This window comes from Onychomys torridus, chromosome 3 (genome assembly GCF_903995425.1).
Source record: "Onychomys torridus chromosome 3, mOncTor1.1, whole genome shotgun sequence".
NCBI classification, from domain to species: domain Eukaryota; kingdom Metazoa; phylum Chordata; class Mammalia; order Rodentia; family Cricetidae; genus Onychomys; species Onychomys torridus.
This window is the reverse complement of record NC_050445.1, coordinates 157,933,965-157,950,796: the sequence shown is the minus strand read 5'-3', so window position 1 is coordinate 157,950,796 and position 16,832 is coordinate 157,933,965. Positions and strand designations below refer to the sequence as shown.

The following is a 16,832-nucleotide window of genomic DNA, read 5'->3' as shown; positions in this document are numbered from 1 at the left end:
CCCGTGAGGCGGGGCCAAAGCGACCGCTCTGGAATCTCGCGAGGCTTGACTCCAGGGTTTTAAAGGGTCGGCCCTGACGTCATACGCACCCGGGCGGAAGTAGTCTTCTGGCGTCAACGCCAATCCCGCCCCTCCCACCTTCTCTAGCGGAAGTCCTGGCTGGTCCAGGCGCCTGCGTTCTCAGGCCTGTGACTACTAGGCTATCTGGCGTCCTTGCCTCTTGGCCCTTTCTGGTTAGAACTGGTTCTGCCTTACCCTGAGAGGGGCCTGGTGTGATGCAGAGGTACTCACCCGCCCTCAGCACTCCTCAGGGTAATGCGAAGATGGCTAGACTTAAGAGGGTGAGGTCACACGTTTTTGCAGTTCTGTGACTTCCGTGTCTCCAGGACTGGATCCGAAGGCCTAGAAGGAGTTAGGATTTAGGAAAACGCAAGAAACCTGCCAGCATACTTGAAAAACTTGCTGACTTACTTTAAGATCTTAGAACAGCTGGCAGCATAACATACAACATTAGGTCGGAAAATTGCCATCATTGTCTTCCCTTCCCTCCTCATCAAAGACAGACAGGCTTCAGGACCCTGGGAGTGCCTGAAAGTGAGCATAGAGACAAACACTATACACTGTGTGCCCTACACACCTGTGGTTAACATACATCCCTCATAGTAAGAGTAACAATAAGCACCTCATCTGGTCCGCCCCACATTTAAACCAACAACATTGGAAAGACATACTCTAAAGCCACGTACAGTGGCTCATGCATGTAATTCCACAACTCCGGAGGCTGGGGCAAGAGCTGCAGCAAGTTTGAGACCAGCCTGGGCTGCATAGTGAGTTTGAGCCCAGCTGGGGCTACAGAATGAGACCCAATCTTAACGACAACAAAAGCAGGCTACAGCTTGTCTTTGGCATATGCAGACTGCCAGCTGCTCTTGCACTTGGGTCTATGATGAAACAGGAGTAACTAGAACACAAGCACCCTGCCCTGATAGCTGGCCAGCACCTTAGCTTACATTGCAGTGACACTCCAGCCAGGAGAACTACTCGCCTCCTGGGTGTAACACAGTGGGGGTGATGAAAAACTTCATTGGGCTACTCAGAATGGCGCTCAATTTAAAACTTATGAATCATTTATTTCTGGAATTTTCCACTTCATAGTTTTAGAATATGGTTGACTGTGGGTAGCTGGGACTGAGGGAAAGTGAGTCTGTGGATCATCAGAGAAGAGGCTGTTGTATTTGGAAAAACCACTTTCCTACAGGATGACACAGAGGAGTGTCTTGGAAAAGTTTGCTTTATAGGATAAAACTGGCCTTTGAATAGGACAAATAGAATCATTCACAATCATTGTTGACGAATTTGTCCTATAATGTACACATTGGAGTTTTACGAAATACTCTTAGTTTTTACACTATTAAAACAGTACATGGCCAGGCGGTGGTGGCTCACACCTTTAATCCCAGCACTCTGGAGGCAGAGGCAGGTAGATCTCTGAGTTCATGGCCAGCCTGGTCTACAAAGTGAGTTCCAGGACAGCCAGGGCAGTGTTGTGTGGTATTTTGTTTGTGTTTTGACAAATAAAGCTTGCTTATATATCAGAGGGTGGAGCTAGCCACCAGTTAACCATAGAGATCTGGAGGTCTGTACAGACAGGAGACAGGAAGTGATAAAGCTAGGCAAAGACAGGATCTCAGCCATTTTGGTCTGAGGATTCAGAGAGGTAAGAAGTCTCTGGTGGCTGCAGTTCTGCTTCTCTGATCTTTCAGCCTTTACCCTGATATTTGACTCCTGGTTTTTATTGATAAGACTAGTTAGGAGCATGCTTCACAGAGAAATTGTCTTGAAAAAACAAAACAGTATATGCAGCAGAAAAATTTTCACACAAGAGCTAGAGAGATGGCTTAGAAATGAAGAACTTTTGCTGCTCTTGCAGAAGAGCAGAGTTAGGTTCCCAGCATCTGCAGCAGATGGCTCACACTGTAATTCCAGTTCAGGGACTCTGAAGCCCTTTTCAGACACTATGGGCACCTACACACATATGCATGTGCACACACACACACACACACACACACACACACACACAGAAAGAGAGAGAGAGAGAGAGAGAGAGAGAGAGAGAGAGACGTGTATACATAAGCAAATAAAATACCTAAATTTTAAAATATATAGCAATTGAGGACTGAAGAGATGGTTCCGTCTGTAAAGGGTATAGCTCAGTGGTAGAGCATTTGCCTAGCATGAGTAAGGCCTTGAGTTCAGTCCTCTGTATCAGGAACAAAACAAAACAGATTTCCCTGTAGGTCAGTGGTTAAAGGTGATCACTGCTTGGCAGAGGGAAGTTCACTTCCCAGTACTCTGTGTGTCTCACAACCATTTGTAACTCAGGCTCCAGGGTATCTGATGCCCCCTTCCTGTTCCCACAGGCAAATGCATTCACATGAACATAGCCACACACCACACATATAATAAATCTGTTTTTATAATAAGGTGGAGAGTTATTGAGGAAGTTGCCTCTGCACATGAATGTATACCTGCATCGACATGTGCATACATAGAAAAACCACACAGATAGATACACACAAACATTAATATTTCTAAGTTTGCCAGGAGCTGTTGACATATGCAAAGCCCTAAGGAAAGAATTATAGCATTATTTCATTCTCTCTCTCTCTCTCTCTCTCTCTCTCTCTCTCTCTTACTCTCATATTCTGTGCTTTTCCATACTTTGGTGTACAGTGTATTTATGAGGAAATTGGTTCCACTTGCATAGCCATATAGTTGCAAATGACAGGTGTCATATGCAAACAGTGAGTTTAACTGTGCTCAAACAAGCTTGGCAAAGGCCTGTGCACTCCACTACTTATAATATATACATATGCATACCAACTCAAGTGTGTAGGATCAAGAATATTTTATGGTTTGTTTGATAGCAAATTTGAGTTTCCAAATATGTGTGCTTTTTCTCAACACTACAATAGTGTGAACTAATCTAGAATGTTTGACTTGAGCATACGTTTGGCCTCTAGGTAGCTTGAGATCATTCTAAATAACTTCCTTTAGGAAGTCATTGATGTTATCCAAACTGAAACATTTTAGAGCTATGCACCTTCTGAAAGTTTGGTGAATTCTATGGATTACCTTTCAAAGTAATATTCTGAATAATATTACTTTATATAATATAATATAATAATATTCAAAGTAATATTCAGAAAAGTATCTAAGCCAGGGAGTGTTGGTACATGCCTTTAATCTCAGTACTTGGGAGACAGAGGCAGGTGGATCTCTGTAAGTTCAAAGCCAGCCTGGTCTACAGAGCGAGTTCCAGGACAGCCAGGAACCCATCTTGAAAAACAAGCAAACAAACAAAAAAAACAAAAAGGAAAATATGTACAAGGGAAGTTAATTATACCAATATACACTTATCAAAATGCTAAAAAAGCAAATTTGTGATATTGCTCTATGGTAGGTAGCTCTTAAGATGATGCCCAATTATCCTTATGATTTTTGTTGCTTTGTATAATTTTTCTCTCTTGAGTGTGGACTGGACCTTGTCATATGGTTGTAAAACAGACAGTGTAGTGAAAGTGATGGTTTGTTATTTCCAAGATTGGGTAACAAAGGACTCTGGCCTTCATTCCACTCATCCTCTCTTGTGGTCACTCACTTTGGTAGACACTCAATGCTCTACTGTGACCTACATTATAATGAGGGTCACAGACCCAAGAACTGAGAGAGATGACCCAGTCAGAAGCTACCAAAAGCCTGGTCTTGGTGGCCATACCTTTAGTCCCAGCAGTTGGGAGGCTGAGGCAGACAGATCTCTGTGAGTTGGAGGTCAGCTTGGTCTACATAGTTCCAGGTCAGTTAGGGATACACAGAGACCCTGTCTCAAAACAAAACAAAAAAGCCACCGAGAAGTTGAAAGTCTCAACCTAATAATTCCTGAGGAATGGAATCCTGCCTACAATCTTATAAGTAAGTTTAGAGGCAGAATTTTGTGTTGCAGCTCCTTTCAACACCTGTGTCTATTCTTGCAGCAGCAGACCCAGCTGAGCCATGACAGGTCCTAGCCCACACAACTGTGAAGTAATAAATCCTTTTGTTTTTGTTTTTTCAAGACAGTTTCTTTGTGAAGCCCGGGCAGTGCTGGAACTCACTCTGTAGACCAGGCCTTAAATGCAGACATCCGCCTGCCCCTGCCTCCCAAGTTCTGGGATTAAAATTGTGAGCTACTCCACAAGACAATATATTGTTTTAAATTAAAAAGGTTGGAGGTAATTTGTCACACAGCTATATGTAAAACTAAACAGTTTTCTACTGTGTTCTTTATTAATGTGTTAAACAACATCAAGACTGACAGGAATTTTGTAGTAGTGATACCTATCAGCAATATTTTGAGACACTTGAAGTGACTTTAATGTGGTAGACAATGTGCAGTAGCATTTCTACTGGGAATAAAGTCACAGATATCACCAATATTACTGTGATTTCCTGTCTACGTTAGGAAGAAAAAATCATCATTTTCGGCTAGTATTTAATGAGAGAAATATAACTGCACATGTTGATTAGAACTATACACATATTTTATTCCATAAAACTTATTCTCAAGAAAATCCTTAGAACTGAAGGGACTGTTCAGAGCAGTTAGGAGCATGTATGGCTCTTGCAGAAGACCCACACTCAGGCACCAGCACCCCATATTGGGAGGCTTACAACTATCTAACACCAGCTCCAAATGATTCAGCGCCCTCTTCTGGCCTCCATAGGCACCTGCACTCACATGTTCATATCCCCCCCCACATAATTAAAAATAAATCTTTTTTAAAATCCTTCTTTTAAATAATAGTTAATTCGTGGGACTCCTAAAATTCTTTCTTTCTATATATCTGTCTGTCTGTCTGTCTCTCTATCTCAGTTAATAACGCCAGGTGAGAGATACATGCTGTAGCCATTGCTAACCTTATTTTATGGTGGTTTAATATAGATTTTATATTCTTCTACCTTTTTCCTCTTCTCCAAATTTATGCTAAATTAATATGAAATATGTAAATTAGTTTATTTTTATAAGTGAATATGACTTAGCCTTAGACTATTTGAATTGTTAAAATTAGCTCTTTAGAGATGTGTCAGCTCTTTTAAAAATCCATACACTAAGAAAGTTAATGAGGGAGTTTCCTTTAGTGGTGGGTGTGGTTTCTTTCCCTCTCTTATAGCCACTCTGCTCAGTGGCTCTAAGCACAACTTTGACCCCTTCAAGCATATGTTAACTGCTTGTCTAGTTGGTTAGCTGATGAAACTAGAAAGAAGGACAGATGGAGAACGTTTCAGGGGCTGGCAAGATGTCTCAGCAAGTGAGGTTCCTGCTACTGAGCCTGATAACGTAAGTCCCATCTCACATGTAGGAAAGGGAATGTCTCTGACTTACACCCCAGGAATAGCTCAGATGCCACCTGAGCCTCAAGAAAAAGTCTAATATGGGGGCACTTAGCAGAAGCGTTTGCCAGCATCTTTGCTTAGAGGGCAGGGCAGACTATAGGCCCATGTGTGAGCATCAGTTCCAAGCTGGTGGTGCTGTTTGGGAAGTTTGAGGAGTCTTTAGGACATGGGGCCTAGATGGGGACATGAGTCTTAGAAGTTTATACTTCCCTCTGCTTATTACCCAAGCTGTCTGCTTCATGTCCTCCAAGTTGAGAGGTCCCAGCTTCAACCTTCTGCCACAATGCATTCTATCAAGCCTTTCCCACCTTGTAGGACTACACTTCCTCAAACCATGAACCATGAACCTCTGACAGATATTCTACCACAGCATTAAAGCCATGAACATAGGCATGGTTCTTTTACTCTCTACTACAAGGTACTCATCCATATGGGATAGTGTAGAAGATCCTCATTATGGGAAGATAATTGTTGTAGGGGAGGATCAATGAAGTATTAGAAGTGTTCAGTTGGAACCTCCAGCTTGCTCCTGCATGATCCGGAAAGCCCCATTCCTATATTTCTCTCCAAACCCTGTCACTCAGACTCTCCAACAAAGAAAAGGCACCAAAAATCGAAGTTCCACATTCTCAGCGACCATTGCAACTTCCTCCCCGTTGTTGCCGGCAGCCGGAGTCTCCGCCTAAAGCACTCAGCTTTTGATCATATGGGCACAAACCCAGCTTGTGGACAGACATTATCATCACCCTTGCCTACAGCTTATAAAGTCTTCCTGCATTAGTTCAGGGGTGTGGCTTCTCTGGCCTCAACCTCTGGGACTAGAAAACTTACCCAGGAATTGCTTTGCTCAAATGAACCTGTTCTACTTTCTTTTTTCAAATTGGCTTGATCTGGTTTACTGCATCAGTGGAGAAACCTATTAAGAAGGACTTGTATTTGCCTGTAAATACTGGAGAAAATGAGGGTTGGGTTGTTTTTGCTTTTTGGCAGGGAGATTCTGATGTAGTCTAGGGGTCTTAAAATGGATTCATTTTCTCTGCCAGTTAAAAAGTTAACAGGCAGGAATAATATGAAACACAGCAGGTAGCAACAGATAAATCTTAAGACAGAATGGACAGTTGAAGGAAGGTATTTATTGAGGGTGAGGAAACACACACACATGCAGCATGCACAGAGAGAAAAAGACCCTCTGCAAAGACTTTCTGAGGAGGGCTCAGAAAGCTGAAAAGTCTCTTGGGGGCGGGTGGTGGTTTTAAAGCCTCTGAAGCATTTTTCTTCCCTACTTCAGGGTTAGTCACTTTGAAGCCAGATGGTTGATCTGTCCATAACTGTTGTGTGACATCCTGACCTGGCCTTGAACTTTCTGAGTGAGTAAATCAGCAGGCGCCTGCTGGTAGCAAGTCAGGAGGGTGAGGAAGAAGTCTGACACCTCAGAAATTTGCTATCTTTCCTGCGTAGCCTTGGCCCCTCTCCTTACCTTCTGCCAGAAAGTCTGTCTAACTTCTAGTCTTTCAATCCCATCTTGAAGAATGAAACTTCAAATAAAATTATGATTGGAGTTTAAGCTGGTACATACCTTTAATCCCAGCACTTGGGAGGCTGGCAGATCTCTGCGGTAGAGCATGAGACTCTTAATCTCAGGGTTGTGGGTTCATGTCCCACATTGGGTGCCAAATAATGAAGGAAAAGGAAATCCATGGATTACCGATAATGAATCTATTTATTAAGGGATTATATGGGGTATCAACTCACTGATACAGGATATGGAAATTTCAGTAGCAGAGTCCCTGGAAGTTTGAGAACTGGTCCCACATTGTTTCATGCCACCTGGCTCAGTCTTCACCATCCAAGAGTGTGAGAGAAAAGGGGCCCGCGTACATGCTCCTCAGGTCTTAAGCTAGCCACTTAAGGTACCCCAAGTTCATAGGTAGAATGAATAACTACTACATATATAGACAGTTCTAGGACAGACACATACACACACACACACACACACAGACACACACACACACACACATATATAGAGAGAGACACACACACACATACATATATATATATATATATATATATATATATATATATATATATAGTGAGAGAGAGAGAAGAAGACAGACAGGCACACACGCACACGCACACGCACACACACACACACACATATATATGTATGTATATATAGAGAGACAGACAGACAGACACACACACACACACATATAGAGAGATAGAGACAGATAGACACACACACATATATATGTATATATAGAGAGAGACAGACAGACAGACAGACAGACAGACACACACACACACACACACACACACACACACACACAGTTAAATATTAAATTTGAAAAAGACTAAGCCATTGTCAGAAGCTAGATTCAGACCCTAGAGTGGAAGAGAAAAGAAGTCTCCATAGAGATCCATCTTAGCTGATCAATTGCTGGTTATCTTCAAGTTTGGATGGTTTTTCCGTCTTCGCACAATCTTCTAACTATTTGGGACTAAGCAATGAAGACCTAAGAGAGCACCATATGGTATGAATGATGTCACTTCGCAGGCACTAAGAGTCTAAGTCCCTCTTTCAGTTCTGGGGCTAACGTTGGGACAAGGCTATAAAGGGAAGTTACAAAGCCTGTGGTTTTTTTAATTATAAGGTCTTCTAGAAGGGCCTGGGGCAGGCAAGATCATTTCTTGGATGGGCGGTTACATCGTCAATGATTTCTTTTTGCTGAGTGTTTCCCTAAAACTAGAGTGGAGAGTAAACAGAGGTCCAGGACCCTCCTCACACTCTGACACACTCTCCAGCAGCCCCAGGAGTGTGAGTGCTGCCTCCTCCTGCATTTTCTGCTGATTTGGTTTCCTGGAAGAAGTAACCCAAACACGCTTTCAAGTTCAAAGTGACTCCTCTTCCTCCTCCTCTTCTTCTTCCTCCTCTGTGGTTAGACCACACAGGACCTCTGGAGAACGTCAAAGTTCAGCTTCATGTAATAGCAATGGGCAGCCATGGAAGGTTTTAGAAAGGTAGTTAAACACTTTGATGCCAGTGTGAACTCCTCTTCACTCCAATGCCAGGGTGAACTACTCCTCACTCTGATGCTAGTGTGAACTCCTCTACACTCCGATGACAGTGTGAACCACTGCAAACTCCAATGCCAGTATGAATCCCTCTACACTCCAATGCCAGGGTGAACCCCTCTACACTCCAATGCTAGTGTAAACCACTCCACACTCTGATGACAGTGTGAACTACTGCACACTCCAATGCCAGTGTGAACCCCTCTACACTCCGATGCCAGTGTGAACCACTCCATACTCCAATGCCAGTGTGAACCCCTCTACACTCCAATGCCAGTGTGAAATACTGCACACTCCAATGCCAGTGTGAACCCCTCTACACTCTGAAGTCAGTGCGAACCCCTCTACACTCTGATGCCAGTGTGAACCACTCCACACTCCAATGCCAGTGTGAACCCCTCTACACTCCAATGCCAGTGTGAACCCCTCTACACTCCAATACCAGTGTGAACCCCTCTACACTCTGAAGTCAGTGCGAACCTCTCTACACTCCGATGCCAGTGTGAACTCCTCTACACTCCAATGCTGGTGGGAACTATTCTGAGGGGAGCCATGTGGACATTAACAGACCACAGAAGTCTGAGCCTTAAGCATTATGCTGTATACCATAATGTGTTTGGGACAAAAATAACTTGATGAGCAGAAATGTGTATCTGGTCTACTGGGAGTATGTCTCATCAGGGCTGAGTGCTACAAAGGTTGTGGAAAATAGATAAATTATAAAACCACAGAAATCCTCTTCCTTATAAAGTGCATTTCCTAAAGGACTTCCCACCTACATTTCCCTATGAGGCAAGTGTGGGCCAATTAGGGGACATGGTTCAGTGGCAGACAACTGGCCTTGCCATGCACAAGACCTCGGGTTCAACCATACCCCAATGTGTGTGTGTGTGTGTGTGTGTGTGTGTGTGTGTGTGTGTGTGTGCACGCGCGCAGACACACACAGCAGTATTTAAGTATAGAAACATAATAAAATATTTCATTTAATGGTTCTATTTGAGTTTATATCAAATATCACCAGTTGTGCCCTGGGAAGACCCTTTACAAACACTACTTTCATCCAAAGTTCCCAAAGCAATTGTGTACACACATGTGTGTGACAGGACAACCCTCATTGTCATTCCTCAGACACAAGGCACCTTAAAAATTATGTGTATGGGTGTTTCACATGCATGTATGTCTGTGCACCACATGCATGCCTGGTTCCTATGGGGACCAAAGAGATGGAGTTCCTTGGAACTGTAATTCCACAAAGCTGCGGGCTGCTAACAGGGAGCTGGGACTCTAACCTGGGCTCTCTAGAAGAACAGCCAGTGCTCTTAACTAAAGGGCCAACTCTCTAGCGTTTGTTTTGTTTTGTATTAAGACAGATTCTCACTATGTAGCCCAATGTGTTCTGAGACTATATGTAGACAAGGATGGCCTGAAACTCACAAATATCTGCCTGTCTCCTCCTCCCCAGTGTTGGGATCAAAGGCGTCTACTACATCCCTGGAGCTTACCGGCTAGCCAGCCCAACCATCAGTGAGCTTTGGGTTCAGTAAGAGATCCTGTCTCAAAAAAAGTGGAGAACAATAGAAGAAGGTGGCTTTTTCTTTTGGGCCACCAAGCAGCTCCCAAATCATGACACAGAGACTTATTATTAGTTATGAGTGCTCAGCCTAGCTTAGGCTCATTCCTGGCTAGCTCTTTAACTTAAATTAACCTGTTTCTCTTTATCCACCTTTTGCCTCAGGCTTTCTACGTTTCTCTCCTTCTGTGTCTCTTACCTTCACTGCTCCTCCTGTCTGTCTGCCTGGCTTCTTGCCGCAGGCCTGTCCCTCATTCTCTCCTCCTTCTCTCATTCTTTTTGAACCTAGATTTTTCCTCCTATTTATTCTCTCTGCCCACCAGCCCCACCTATCATTTCTCCTATCTAGCTATTGACCATTCAGTTTTTTATTAGACAAATCAGACACCTTAGGCAGGCAAGGTGAGACAAATGCAGCACAAACAAAAGTAACACACCTTTACACAGTTAAAGTCATATTCTGGAGCATAAACAAATGTAACACATCTTTGCCCAGTTAAAATAATATCCCACAACAAATCAATATTCGGTATTGACCTCTGGCCTCCACACAACAGTATGTGTATATGCACACACACCTATACTGTGCACACATACACCAAAATAAATAAACCCATATCAGTAGCTTTGCTGGACATAAATCTCTGACTTCACTCCCTAGCACCAAAAAAACAAAACTTTGTGTGTGTGTGTGTGTGTGTTCTTTTTTATTTTATTTAAATTTATTTAGAACAGAAGCCCACATCAACAGATCAACACCATGCTCAGAGTCACCATGAGCAGTAATACAATCTGGAGACACAAATAGGCATGTAAAAAGCTTCTGGATACAATGTGTACACTACACACACACACACACGCATGCACACATACAGTTGTGTACAAACATGCTGCATGAGCGTGTGTATCACCATCAAAGACGCTCCTCATCAGTGTCATCATTCAGAGGGAAGTGGGTTTCAGCTTAGAATTCTGTGTCCAGGCTTGCTATCAATTAGGAAAAGCCTTATTTTCAGATATGCACGCATCGTGTAAACTTCTCCTGGGGAGGTAGACAGACAGGACACCAACAACAGACCAAAGACAGATTCTGCTCATCTAGCTTGGTGAACCAGTGATCTCATTAGGGTCACTGGGGAAAACATGGGCATAGCGAGCAGCTACCATGCTGAGGAATCTCCCTCTACTCCGTAGATTTCAGGGGTCTATTGCCTCTGCCAGCTCACTCAGAGTGACTCTCTTCCTTAACAGCATGGTTTCTTTTCCAAATTTTCTATTTCTGTTCTAGTTTTATAAACTTTCTCTTCCACACTTTTCCTCATCATCATCTTTCCCAGCATGACTTCAATTCTCAATTGTTTCAAACCTGTTCAAACTAATCAGATCTTTTCCAGACTTGTTTGTGGTCTGCAGATGAAAGTTGGGGAGCTGAGATGGGTGTGGCTGGCTTGCCAGGGGAGGAGAAAGCTTCCAAGGAGGTGAGAGGGCAGTTCAAATGGGGGACTCAGACAGGCACACTCCCAATCTGGCCGAGAACCCAGCCGTTAAGGTTCCCACCACCTTAGGATTTCTGTGCTTTTGCTCACACATTTAAACAAGATAGATAACAGACTGTTTCACGTTTGGCACAGCCCTGGACTATTTATTACAAGATTAAAATAACCCATGCTCTTTCTGGAGCTGCCATGGAGTCACACCCCAGGGACCACATATTTTTGTTCAAGACCTTCTGGCCACACAGCAACCTCGAATCCCAAAGGATGCTTCTGAACTAAGATAGATTCAGAGCTTGGGAGGGGCTGCTTGCACAGGCAGGAAATGGCTTGTGGAGGGGGCAGGGTCGACGGCTTTTGGCGGGGAGTGGTTGCCCTGGGAGACCTCCCATCACCCCATGGTCCGGTGGCCGCCTGGCTTCTTCCCCTGCTCTCATAGGGCAGCCTTGGCATTAGAGCGGAAAAAAATGTGTGTTCCAGTTGGGACTCGCCCCACTGCAGGAGGGTTTCTGATCCATGGGCAGTCTGTCTTGGGGAAGGTGAATGGGAAGTGTGGTCTTTAAGAGGAAGCCTTTTCAGGCATTCACATTTCACTTACAGAGAAAGGAATCTGCCTTCACCAGCTACCATGTGTGTTTGTATTTAAGATGCGGCCAGCATGAGAAAGCTGCAGAAACCAGTCTACAGTTGGTAAAGCCCTCTTTACCAATTGTAAAGGATGAGGGTGTGACTCACTGGTGTCTTCCTGCCACTGCCGGGCACTGGATTCATCAGGCCTGCACCCCTCCCAGATAAAAGCCCTTTGTGGTGGCTACCATTGGGGTGTCAACCTCGGAGTCTGGAATCACCTGGGATTATCTTGGTTAGGTTAAATAAGGGCAAATTCAACTTAAGTATAGACAGCAATACTCTTGTGAGCTGAGATCCTGGACTGAAGAGAAAGGAAGTGAGGTGAACACAGAATGTATCCCTCTCTCCTTCCTGTGGAAGCAATGTGACTAACTGCTCCTAATGTACCCTGACTTCCCAGCCATGATGGGCTATACCCTAAAACCGTGTGCCAAAATAAACCTTCCCTTTGTTGCTTTTGTTGGGGTATTTTATCATAGCAACAGGAAAAATACGAATATACCCTCTGAAGTGGACCCTAACTGGAGAGAGAAAAGGAGGAGGTCTGGGGGTCTTCTCTGTACCTCCAGTCATACCCAAAGGCCAGGCTTGAGTTTTGGGGACTGGGAGAAGGAGGAAACTCAGAGGCTATGAGTGGTGGTAATTTCTACTTAGTCTGGATGTCTCTCTTGCTGTGGGCCCAAGAGTTCTAGAGGCAGAGCACCTGAGGGCTGGGGACAACAAGGAGAGAGGGTAAGGGACAGGAGGTATGACAACAGAGAGACAGGAAGCACACATGGGTGGCCCATTTTACAAATGCCAGTCATGCTCTGATGACCCCACCCTGGCAGCGGCTGCAACAGGCTAGGCTGTATCTTCCCCAAACATGGAAGTACTAAGATGAGATCAGAAGTTAAGTATAGAGAAAAACAAGCAACTGAATGCTTACAGGATCGTGAAGAGGCTGGAGTGGAAAGGGGAAATACCAGGGGAGAAAGCCAACTTTACTTAATAGGGCAACACAGCTGAAGTCTAGCTCTGCCATTCAGTACTTAGCCTTAGTTCACTGACTCTGAGATCTGTTTTTAAGTTAATACTTTTTTGTTGTTGTTTTGTTTTTTGAGACAGGCTTTCTCTGTGTAGCTCTGGCTGTCCTGGAACTCACTGTGTAGACCAGGTTGGACTCAAACTCAGAGATCTACCTGCCTCTGCCTCCTGAGTGCCAGGATTAAAGGCATGCAAGTTTTTGTTTTTTTTTTAATAGACTTTATTTTTTTTAGAGCAGTTTCAGGTTCTCAGCAAAGCTGAGTGGAAAGCACAGAGAAGTCCTACCTACCCTTGGCCTCCCCACCCCATTATCCACATCTAGTCCTGCAGTGACACATGTGTTACAAATGACAACGTGGACTTCTCCAGCTGAGGAGTCAAAGCCCAGCCTCCACTGGGATTCAGTGTTGGTGGGGTGCCTTCAGTGGATTTGGAAAGGGCCTAATAACTTGTGTCTGCACCACTGTAGTAGCATACAAAGCAGTCCCACCCCCCAGAAGTCCTCTGTGCGTTGCCTGGTTGTCCCTTCCCGGGCACTCACTGACCTCTTTGTTGTTACCGCCACTTTTCCTTCCCTGCTTTCTCCTGTAGTCGGAATCATACAGGTGTGACATTTCCTAATGGCTGCTTTCACTTTGTGTATTAGTGTTATGTAGCAATTTCTCCAAAACTCATTAATATTTAGGCAATTAAAAGGCAGGCTCACTCTTGAAGATTTGCAAAGTAACCTAAACCAGATTAATATTGCTGTGATGAAATACCATATCCAAAAGCAACTTATGGAGGAAAGGGTTTGGTTTACCATTCCACATCATTGTTCATCACAGAAGAAAGTCAGGAAAGAAACTCAAACAGGACAGGAAACTGGAGGCAGGAGCTGATGCAGAGGCCATGGAGGGTGCTGTGTATTTGCTTGCTCCCCATGACTTGCTCAGCCTGCTTTCTTATAGAACCCAGGACCACCAATCCAGGGGTGGTACCACCCACAATCAGCTGAGCCCTCCTCCATCAATCACTGATTTTTAAAAATGCACTACAGGTTTATCTGTAGCTAGATCTTTTGGAGGCATTTTGTCAACTGAGGCTCCTTCCTTTCCAATTACTCTAGCTTGTATCAAGCTGACATAAAACTACCCAGCATAGGAAGTTAACAACTCTCAAGTGTCTTAGGAAGTTCCTGAACTGACCAGATGTACAAGGACCATCTCCATTTCTAAGATTATGTAAGCAAAAGGACTGTTGAGGAGACAGAGACCCACCAAGGTTCCTGAGAGAGGTGCAAACAAACGAAGCTTCCTAGAAGGCAATCACCAACTTGTAGAGCTGCTTTCAAGTCATACAGTGAGCTCCAGGGTTCTGGTTCTTGTGTGCCACCTCCCATGCTGGGGAGGACTTTGGTGATGCAGCTTTCCTTGAGTCACTTCTGAAAGTAAGTAAACCCAGTAAATGCATTCATTCACCAAGTTAAGACTTTAGTGATATGCTTACTTTGGCCTCTCATCAATTCCCCATCTGGAGATAGGAGACATCATATATGTTCTTGCCTCCCCAGGAACAGTTTCACTGAATGTACAAATAAAATCTATGCAAAGAGAAGCCCAAAGGATGAGAACCAGATAATGCTTTTAAAAAGTAGAATAATGGTAATTGAAGATAGACTATGGAATGTAAGATATTTATTACTTGAAAAAACCATTTATATAGAAGATATTTAGCTAAAATATCATTAGCATACCTAAAAATATCAGCTTGTAGCTGATGTGAGTGGGATGTCTTAGCCAGTGAGAGTGCAGTAGTCAAGAGGTGGAGGCAGGAAGGTCAGAGGTTCAAGGTCATCCTCTGCTACCATGGTTCTCAACCTTTGGGACCTTACTGACCCTTTCACAGGGGTTGTATAACAGATATCCTGCATATTTACATTATAATTCATAACAATAGCAAAATTACAATTATGAAGTAGCAATGAAAATAATTTTTATGGTTGGGAGGGTCACCACACATAAGGAACTGTATTAAATGGTCAAAGCATCAGGAAGTTTGAAAACCACTGCCCTATTATATAGCAAGTTTGAGAACAGCCTGGGCTACATGAGACCTCAAATGTTAGAATGTTAGAAGGAAAGAGCTGTTTCTATCTCAGTGTCATTATTGGATTAAGACTGCATAGTCTTGGCTGGTTGTAACTGGCTATATAGACCAGACAGGCCTTGAGCTCAAAGAAATCCCTCTGCCTCTGCTTCCTGGGTACTGTGGTTAAAGATGTACACTACCATGCCCCACTGATTCAGGGTATCTTGGGCATAATAACAGTGTGTGGAATATGGCCCCATTAATTATTTGTGTATATACACACAACCTTTTTGTACATGTTTTATTCATTATCTGTGTTTTATGTACATAAAACATAATGTGTGACAGTTATAAAATATTAAGAACCAGGCAATAATGTCTCAGAATTGTAATCACTGTGTTCAAGAAGCTGAGGCAGGGGGATTGGTATGAGTCCAAGAGGTCAGTCTTGCTACAAAACATTTAAAGGGATACCCTTCTAATGCTAACTTAATTCATTCCTGTCCTTTTCTTTATTTTCTACAGAGATTGCTCAGTGATTAGAACACAGGCTGCTCTTCCAGAGGAAGTTCAATTCCCAGCACCCACAGGGTGGCTCATGTTCAAGTTCCAGGAGATCTTCTGGCCTCCAAGGACATGGTGCACAAACACACAGGCAACTCACACACATAATAAATGAAACTTTAAAAGTTAAAAACATTATTGGAAAAGGTTAATAAAATTCCTCATTGTCAGTTCTAAGTCAAGTTTCTAATCTTTGTGAGAGTGAAGCTAAGGTGGAAGTCTGAATTACAAGCAAAGAACAAACATTGGCTTTCCGGTGGAGACGACGCTCAGAAACGGCACCTCGCAAGGGGAAGGAAAAGAAGGAAGAACAGGTCATCAGCCTTGGGCCTCAAGTGGCTGAAGGAGAGAATGTATTTGGTGTCTGCCACATCTTCGTATCCTTCAATGACACCTTTGTCCATGTTACCGATCTTTCTGGCAAGGAAACCATCTGCCGGGTGAACTGGTGGAATGAAGGTAAAGGCTGACAGAGATGAGTCCTCTCGGTATGCAGCCATGTTGGCTGCCCAGGATGTGGCCCAGAGGTACAAGGAGCTGGGCATCACTGCTCTGCATATCAAACTCTGTGCCACAGGAGGAAACAGGACTAAGACCCCTGGACCTGGAGCCCAGTCACCCCTCAGAGCTCTTGCTCACTTAGGGATGAAGATTGGGCAGACAGGATGTCACCCCCATCCCCTCTGACAGCACCCAAAGGAAGGGTGGTTGTGGTCGCCGTCTGTGAACAGGACTTCTCAAATTATTTTCTGTTAATAAATTGCTTTGTATAAGCAAAAAAAAAAAGAACAAACATTGACTTTAAATAAAAATAATAAACATTGGTTAGACTTAAATAAACCAATTAGGATAACATATTATTCATTATTTATCTTCAATTAGCTAATACCCAAATGTATTCTCCAGTAGGTGACATTTCCTATTTTTAGACTCCATTTATATATTCTCAACTGACTTAGAATTAACTAGTCAGC

General features: G+C 43.6%; 1 pseudogene; it reads left to right on the top strand.

Annotated features, from left to right (window-relative positions):
• Positions 1–5,309: 5,309 nt before the first annotated feature.
• LOC118580341 lies at positions 5,310–16,585 on the top strand (annotated as a pseudogene).
• Positions 16,586–16,832: the final 247 nt, after the last annotated feature.